Source organism: Lynx canadensis, chromosome B1 (assembly GCF_007474595.2).
Source record: "Lynx canadensis isolate LIC74 chromosome B1, mLynCan4.pri.v2, whole genome shotgun sequence".
Lineage (NCBI taxonomy): Eukaryota > Metazoa > Chordata > Mammalia > Carnivora > Felidae > Lynx > Lynx canadensis.
In genome coordinates, this window is record NC_044306.2 from 87899838 (window position 1) to 87908958 (window position 9121).

Genomic DNA, 9121 nt, shown 5'->3' on the forward strand with positions numbered 1-9121 from the left:
TTTTCATCAAGTTAATCCATCTCTTCATGTGCTTATTTGTGATTGAGAATTGGATATTGGTGTGAAAATCTGTAAAAATAATTTGATGCTTAAGGCACAATTATCTTTACTCAGAGATGATTTACCTTGACTTCTGTCAGGTGGATAAGAATCCTGCTAGATTATTTAAACATGCTTATTTCATTTGAAGGTAGCTGCAGCCCTTATGAGGGCTGGCACGTTTCCTGTTTACTCTTTTAAACCATAGCTTGTAGGTTCCTAATCTAGAGCTTGAGAGATTTTACTGGGACCTTTTGTTTTAAAATCTTTTCTTTTTACTTCCTGTCTTTTTTTTTTCCCTCCACGTACAAGGCAGGTTTTTGCATTTCTCAAAGTTGTGTGCAAGGACGGAGGTGGCCGGAATGTGACCCCCCCAGAGTCCTGCCTTAGTCCCTCCCTGCCCCATCCTCATGGCCTCTGCATCTGTGCATGGATGGAGCCCTGGATCCTGAACTCCTGAGTCCCCTGCTTCATCTGCACCTCCAGCAGCTGGAGCTTCTACTTCTCGGTCTTCAGCTCCTCCCAGATGTCGGCCAGCTTCCTCTCTAGCTGTACTCCCTGTCTGCTCCCACACTTCCTTAAAGACTGCATCTCATCCTGTAGCCTCATTATATCACCTATCACGTTCGCTGTCCCTGAGATTTTGCGGGACCAAGGAAAGTAGGGTGGGAGTGTCTTCGAGGTCTGGAGTTGACTTGATGGGATGAGGATTCTTTCGAGTAGGATACCTGCTCTCTCTGGGGCACTTCCTCTTTGGGGAGTACAGCCTCTTTCGAGGTAGCCTCATGCTCCCAGGTGCCTTGGAGAGGAGGGTTGTAACCTTCTCAAGGGCAGGCATGGACCCTGGATTGGATTTAGACTGGAAGGGGGGGCTGTCCCTCTGATGGAGATGGTGCATCATCATGCAGAGGTGGGGCTCCTCTGGCATGTGGACTTCTTGGGATTGAGTCTTATTGGCTACAAGAGACTTGAACTTTGGCAGGGCTTGCTCCAGAAAGAAGTGATGGAACTGAGTGTTGTCTCTGGTGAAGGTCTCTTCAGAGAGCACCTGCTCTCCTCCTGCTCACCTGCTCAGGGGTTGAGACCTTTTCTAGGGTGGAGGTCTTGTCACCAAGAAGGGCCATCTTTAGGCTAGGGGCTTCATCCTCAGGTGGGACTTCTGGGACAGGGGCCTCATCCCCAGAAATGACACTGTCTGAGCTGGGGGCACTTGTCCAGTCAGGCTCTCCTCCAGGGTGGGGTTGTTTGGGGCTAGAACCTTGAACTCCAGAGTTAGGGCCTCCTCTGAGATGGGGACCCTATCTGGAGTCAGGGTTTCCTCTGGGGTGGGGGCCTTATCTGGAGACAGAGTCTTCTCTGGGGTGGGGGTTTTATTCACAGAAGGGGCCTTTGCTAGGCTGCTCTGCCCTTTCTCGTGATTGGTTGCAGAGCACTGCTCGGAAGCCTGGGCTTTCAATCCCTTTCTGCCGGGGTGGTCTGGACCTCCCCCCTGAGGAAGCTGCCAGTGGAGCCTGAGTCTGGGATGGGCACTCCTAACTGGCTCCACTGGGTGTCTCAGATGGTTTGGCTGTGCTGTGCCCAGTGGGGGGCTGTCACCAGCTTCTTGACTGTAGGGAGGGCTGTTCTGAGTAGCATCTTCTTTGATTCCTTAGTAGGAGCTGATTCCCGAGATACCACTTTCCTTAACCTCCATGGTCTTCCTCAGTACTTTTACCTCATCTTTCTTCCACAGCACGAACTACTCCGGGGCCTCAGGCTGGTAGTTGGACAGGACCCTGTAGATCTCAGCGCAGAAGACTGTCTGCAGGTAGTCTAGAGGGCTGTCATAGGTCAGCTGCTCAGCTTGGGAGGCCTACTGGAGACCAGCGCTGACTGAAGGCATGTCTGGGTTCCTGAGGCTTAGGAGCCCACTGTCCAGCAGCTCCACAAAGTTGGATGGGAAGGCTGCCAGCTGCTTGTTCTTATTCCCCAGCCACCAGTCACCCCCATTCCCCTTTATCACTTCCACCATCTCCTCAATTTGCAGCTTTAGCTCATCTGCCTGCTCCAGGTTGTAGTCGAAGTTCACTTTGCAGCATCATTGGGGACCTCGAGATTTGGCCGGGCAACCTCAGCTGTATGCAGAGTGAGGGTACCTCCCTGGTGCTGGGCTGAGTCTCTGGGATCTCCTGCCCAAGCGCTCAGGGGAAGAGGCCACAAGATCCTTCTGCTCTCCAGGCAGCCAGCCCGGAGCGGGCCCTTTGCACACCTGCCAGACCAGGTCCCCGGGGGTGCCAGACTCAGCTTGTTCTCCTTCTGCACGCGGTATCCAGCCAGGACCAGCACCTCCGTGGCTTCCAGGTCACACCCCAGGGCAGACTAGGAGAATGGTGCCGTCCTTCAGGTAGCCGCGTACTCCCAGGACTTTTAAGTCCAAGACTTATCCCCTTTTGTTTCACAAAGATGTCAAAAGCTCTGCTCAGCTTCTAGAGCTGATTGATGAGAATTCTGAAATCAGTGGATTTTCCTTGGAGAAAAGAGAATGTGAATGCCAGGCTGACCTTTTGCATTCTATTCAACTGAATGAGATACAGCGGTATAATGGGTTTTCAGAATGATGCCAATTCCTAATCTCTCATGTAATGGTGTTCAGACCTTCATACTACCATAAAGGAGACAGATAGATTTAGGAAGATTCAGGTAACAGAATATGGCAAAATTTTACACTAAACTGAATTTTTCTCACATATTATCCCTACCATCCCTGCTAATTTACCTGGCTCCAAGCTATTAATCTATCTCTATATTTATTCATTTGTTTACAGACAAACACATGGATACATGTGTTTATTGTGTCTTATTTTAAAGGTGAAACATTTCATATTGATAATGACAGAATATTCTGAATGTTCTAGGGAGCAGTTTAGACAGTGACACTGCTACTAACTCAGCAAATATCAATTATCAACAATCAAGATGATAATCTTCTCTAAATTCAAATTCTATACATGTATGTCATTTAAAAAATTATTAGGAATTTTTAAATTAGGAATTTTTAAATTTAGGAATTACTTTGTTTTGAAAATAATTTTTGGTAAACTATAATGTTAGAGAGTTTGGTACGTAAGCAAGTTTCAGAATATTTTTAATATTGAATTTAGTGAATTAAGAAATGAATGTAAAACTAGTAGGACTAATGCAAAGTGCTTAATTACTACTTTCCTCTCAATAAAAAATTACAGTGGTGCCTCAGAAGTAAAAAAAAATGACACATTTTTTTATATAAAAATTAAAATTTTCTATGTGGAAAAAGACACAATAAAACATCAAAATATAAAAATTATTTGAGAGAAAATATTTATAAGACATATGGTAGAATAAGTACAAATATCTTTAAATATTAAAGCTCCTACCAATTAAGAATGAAATGAAAGGAAAAGCTATTCAGTACAAAAATGGAACAAAAGACAAAATCAGGCCTCCACAGAAATAGAAATGCAAATGGAAAAGAAATATAGGAAGAGATGCTTAATTTGAGTGAAATTCAATTAAAAGATCCATGAGATTCCATTTTCAACCATAAGTTTGTTGATAATCAGAAGATTGAAACATCCAGTTATTTAGATGGTAAAAAGATGCATTTTTTCATGTACTGTCTGTGAGTCAAATTGCCACAACTCTTGGAATGTAATCTGACTCTTGAATTTAATCTGTAATATCTATTAAAATTAAACATTTTTAATGCTTTTTATTTTGAGAGAGAGAGAGAACGAGCAAGGGAGGGTCAGAGAGAGAGGGAGACACAGAATCTGAAGCAGGTTCCAGGCTCTCAGCTCTCAGCACAGAGCCTTATGCAGGGCTTGAACCCTCGAACCGTAAGATCATGACCTGAACCAAAGTCGTATGCCTAACTGACTGAGCCACCCAGGCGCCCCTATTAAAATTAAGAGTATACATGTAACACAGCAGTGTGTTTTGTAGAATCTATCTGAAAAACATAAGCCGTAAATATTTTGTGTATACAAAAAAGACATGTGAATCGACATTGTGTTCTGTGATAAAAATTGAAAACAATCTAAAATATTCCTCAATAGAGAAATGTTGAAGAAATTATGCTGTGTTACTGTCCAAACTATGGAATGTTATGCGGCTAGTGACAATACTGACATCCGTGAAACATTAGTAAAAGGAAAACAGACTCAAGAAAAGACTCATTTGTATAGTGAAAGTTCATACTTTTGTAAAAACAACAATAACACCCTCTGATACTTAGGAACACACATTGATTAGTTTATGTTAACATACAAAAATGTTAATAAGAACATATGCCAAGCTATTAATATAAAGGATAGCGATAATAAACACAACATATGTGAAGGCAAAAATGTCCAAGTAATCAGACATTTTGTAGTATGTGGTAATGCTAAGTTTTCTCTTTTAAGGATAAGACTATTCAAATAGAGTCATATGTGTTTATTAATAATGATTGATATTCATTATTTTATAATACAAATGTAAATCAAACTATTTTTCTAAAAATTAAGCACTGATATTTATATCACATGTTTAAAAGAGCCATTGTTGTATTGCTGGTTTTTGAAAGTTTGCAGATCTATCTCAGACTAAGCTTTATACTACTCCTTAAAGTCTTGAATAAAAATACCTTTTTGTTAATAGTGCCATGAATATTTATTAGAATATTCTCAAATCATTCCATCTAATGGAATTTGTAAAATTCATTTGTAAAATTCCTACTTTTATTGTACCACTCTTTTTATGTTAAAAAATAAAAACTAATCTCTTAACATAAACAGTAAATCCTCTGAGAACAGCTGCGCAGAGAGAACTCAACAAATATTGAGTGATTGATTAGAATACTTAACTCAAATGGTACAGATTAGTTTTATTTTTAAATTTATAATAGACAGTTCAGAAGTTTAAAAGGAATAATCATAATGAAGAATAGAGAATATGGTTAGGGTAAAATAACATTAAACAAGTTGTATATTCTGTGCAAACAACACTGCTTTCATGTTCTTTTAGAAGCTGAATTTGTTAATTTCCTTTTGGAAAGTGTGGCATGAAATTGTGGAGAAGTTAATTTCCAAATTAAATTATTTTTCTTAACTCTAACTTACTTAATATTGTTTGCAAACCTGGGTGATTTTATATTCCCTTGTCACGTATATTAGTTTTCTGTGACTGCTGTAACAAATTACCATACTTGGTAGCTTAAAACAATACAAGTTTATCATCTTAGTCTCATTGTTTGGACCTCTAGAGGTCACAAGTCCAATGTAGGTCACACTGGGCTACAATCAAGATGAGGTCAGGGCTGAGTTCCTTTCTGGAGGCTCTTGGAGACAACGCCCGACATTGCTTGGCTCGGGCCCCTTCTGTCTTCAAAGCTGGCAATGGCTATGCAGGTCTTTTTCACACTGTGTAATTCTGACACTTGACTCTTCTGCTTCCCTCTTCCACATTTAAAGACCCCTTGTGATTAATTGGGCCCTTCTGGATGATCCAGAATAACCCCCCCCATTTTATTTTTAAAAACTTTTTTAATGCTTATTTATTTTTGAGAGAGAGAGAGAGAGAGAGAGAGAGAGAGACAGAGCATGAGTGGGGGGAGGGGCAGAGAAAGAGGGAGATACAGAATCCGAAGCAGGCTCCAGGCTCTGAGCTGTCAGCACAGAGCCCGATTTACAGGGCTCAAACTCACAAACTGTGAGTGAGATCATGACCGCCCCCTGCCGAAGTTGGATGCTCAACCGACTGAGCCACCCAGGTGCCTCAATCCCTCTATTTTGAAGTCAGCTGATCAACAACCTTAATTCCATCTGCACAGGTAATTCCCCTTTGCCATGTAAAGTAACATAGTCACAAGTGCTGAGGATTAGGACCTAGAAGTCTCTTGGGGGTCCATTATTCTGCCTACCACATCATTTTGTTGCTTACAGAACTATAGATTGAAATGGAATAGGGTGAGTCAGAGAGATGATAACATTTTTAAGAGATCACACTATCTAAAACAGCAGTTCATACGTTATTATCATTATCATTGTTTTTAATTGCACCTTCAAGGGAGAAAAGCATGTTCTTGATAGTGAAATACAAATAAAAACAAGAGCTGATTATTTGCAAAGGTATTAAATACGCTCTGAGATACAGGGGTTCTAAAATTCACTTTGAAAATTTGACATCAGAAATATGCAGAGTCCCAAACTCTTAAAATTACTGATCCTGGTAATTATTTCTGAATTATTGCCCCTTTATAAGCTCTTTATATTTTAAAATTTTCTTTTACTCTCTATACTTAAAAAACGGATGTATTTGCCCTTCAAATAAAAGGGTGATTTAATTAAAAATGAACAACTACTTTCTCTGAAGTACGTTTTGTTGGCAAAGCATTGTTGCAAACCTATGTCTCTGAGTCCAGAGTCTTACTCATTTTCACCTCTGATCAATGATCGCTTCTGCTCCAAGTACACTGAGCTAGCTATGGTAGACTTCCATAGGCAACATGTACACACGGCTATGTACTCTCAAAGAAGGAGATGTTAAGCATACTCTTGCCCCAGTTTTTCTCTTGCAAGAAGTAAATAGATGAAAACTTCCACTGATTAAATTCACAAATAGGCATGCTGTGCTTGGACTCCCTTTACACTCTTTGGAGGTCTTAGGAGTCTTGTTTATACCGCCCTTGGGAGCAGTAAGAAGAATGAGGGGAGAGCACATGAAACTCATAGACCTTGCACCTGTTATAGCTGTCTTTAAATCACCTGCTTTGTCTCTGTTTCATTTTCCTAATTTGAAAAATAGGGAGATTAATGACTTGTACTTCCAGTTATCTTCCAGTTCCAAAATTTCATGATTGAAAGATCTCTTTTTTGAAGACTAAATTCTACTTAGTCTAGAAATTGACAGTTATGGTCATAGTTATCTAAATAATTCTTCTCACTATGACTCTGTCATACTTACTTATTGTCAGTGGGAATGACTACTGTCTCTCAAAAGCCAATTAAGGGGTGTTCTTTCCCTGGTAAGAAAATCCTAAGCACACAGGATATCCCTTAACATGTTTTGAGCCATGGTCTTCTTGAAGTTTTACGGACACTATTCTGTGCCCTCGATTCCCTTAGCTGGCCCTGTCTGTCTTGGCACTGGGGGCAACTATACCTACTACCACTCACTAGAAGGATCTCTGCCCTGCAGGTCTTTAAGGACAAAATCTGCTCTCTCAGTGAAGCTCACTGCCTGTTTGCTTTTCCAGAAAGGAAAACTGGTACATCCTGCCTTCAGGGCAATATGGGTCTCTGTGTGAGAAAATAAGCAAGGGAAAGTTTTCAGCTTGTTCCTCAGAATTCTTTGTATATGTTTTACTCAGTGTCAGTAAATAGCTTTTATCTCACTAAAATACACACACACACACACACACACACACACACACAAACACAAAAGCAAAAACAAAGCAGAAACTTTCCACTGTCCATGGAAAGAAACAAGGGGGCTTTTCTTTGTACTGGTGCTTTCCCAGTGTGGGAACCTTGGGGGGAAATTTCTTCTTCATCAGCTTTCTTGAAAGGTGGGGAGAAGGGTATCTTCCTTACTGCGAAGCCCTGTATCTACTTCTCACGTTGGTGTTGGCTTTCTCCAAGACTTTAAATTCTTTTATTTCTGCAGGTTCTGAGGATTGATTTTTGCCTTCCTTTTCTGTATAAAACAGTCGCTACTCACTTTGTGCTTAGAGGATCCTTTCTTCCCAAATTTGACTGATAAGTGGAATGCAAATATGCTTTATAGTAATCGCACATTTATTTGCTCATTTATTCTTTTTTTTTGCTCGACTTTTAACTTACCTCCCTAACTCCTTTGAGCCATTTGCTCTCTCACCACGTTCCCACTCAATGGACTTCTATTCATACCTCAAATATGTCGTGCTCCTTTTGACCTTGAATCCTACCTTGCACTGTTTCAACTGTCTGGGTTGCTCTTCCCGTTTGCTATTTGCAAGGCTGACTTCTTATCCTAAATGCTACCTTCTCAGAAAGGGCTTCTCTGACAAGCTTGTGGAAGACAATGTATCTCTATCCCTACGAGTTAGGCCTTCTGTATTATCTTTCACTCTCAGGTAGAATCCTATCAGTTCATAAGATCTACCAAGTTGGCCTCTGATACCTGAGCACTCACTCTCATAGAAGCAGGATCTGCCTGTCTGATTTACTGAGTCTCAAGCCATGGAAAGCATCACCAAATAGCCCTGCCACAGATCTTGGTGACTGTAAAAACTTTTTATCTCTTCCCTCTTTCCCTCTTCCCAAATGAGCTTCATTAACTTCAGGAGAAGAGTGGGCTCACATCTAAACAACCTATTCTAACTAGGGCTCCAAAGTGTCTTCCCCGTGGGACAAGTTCAGAATTACTTATGTTTTTATGTCTTCCTGGTTACCACAAAAGACTGGACTGCACACTTTTCTGTCCCTTCTGTGAAATGAGATTGTGTTTCTGGTGGTGTGCCCATTTTAGGGAGGGATGCCAGGTTCTGAGATGTAGGGCATTCTTACAGAGATATTCTTTCTTTAGGAAGAGGTTCATTCAGTCTTTTTAAAAAATACTGAGCATCTGAGGTGGGATTTAAGGATCACTTTCTATACATCCTTCTTTATAAGAGTTCCTGGACACCGCAGAGGAATCAGCATGGTCAGCAAGCTCTATCAAAGCTGCATTCATGTTATTCCACTTGAACCTCCAGCCAAGTACTTTAGGTCTGCACAGGGGCTTTTAAGAAGGGATTGGAAAGTCCCCATTTTCATCACCATCTCAGCTATCTGGTATTTCCCAAGCCTGCACTTATGTCTGAGAACCCACATAAAAACTCTTACATCTGTTTTCACAGCCAGCCATTATTTCAAAAACACATTGTATCTATTTCTAGGGATGGTAGTCGTTAGTCTGTGTGTAGATAGACAGTCTTCACAGTAGAATTAATGACAACCCAAGGTTGTATTTGGACATTTTATCAAGCTCTTGAATTTAATTTTCTTGTTGGGCAAACCTGAAATTGGTGGGGTGGGGCCCAAAAACATGAATATGTGTTACTTTT

General features: G+C 40.9%; 1 pseudogene; it reads right to left on the bottom strand.

The window, feature by feature from the left end:
• Positions 1-652: 652 nt before the first annotated feature.
• LOC115513004 lies at positions 653-8748 on the bottom strand (annotated as a pseudogene).
• Between the last annotated feature and the right edge of the window lie 373 nt (positions 8749-9121).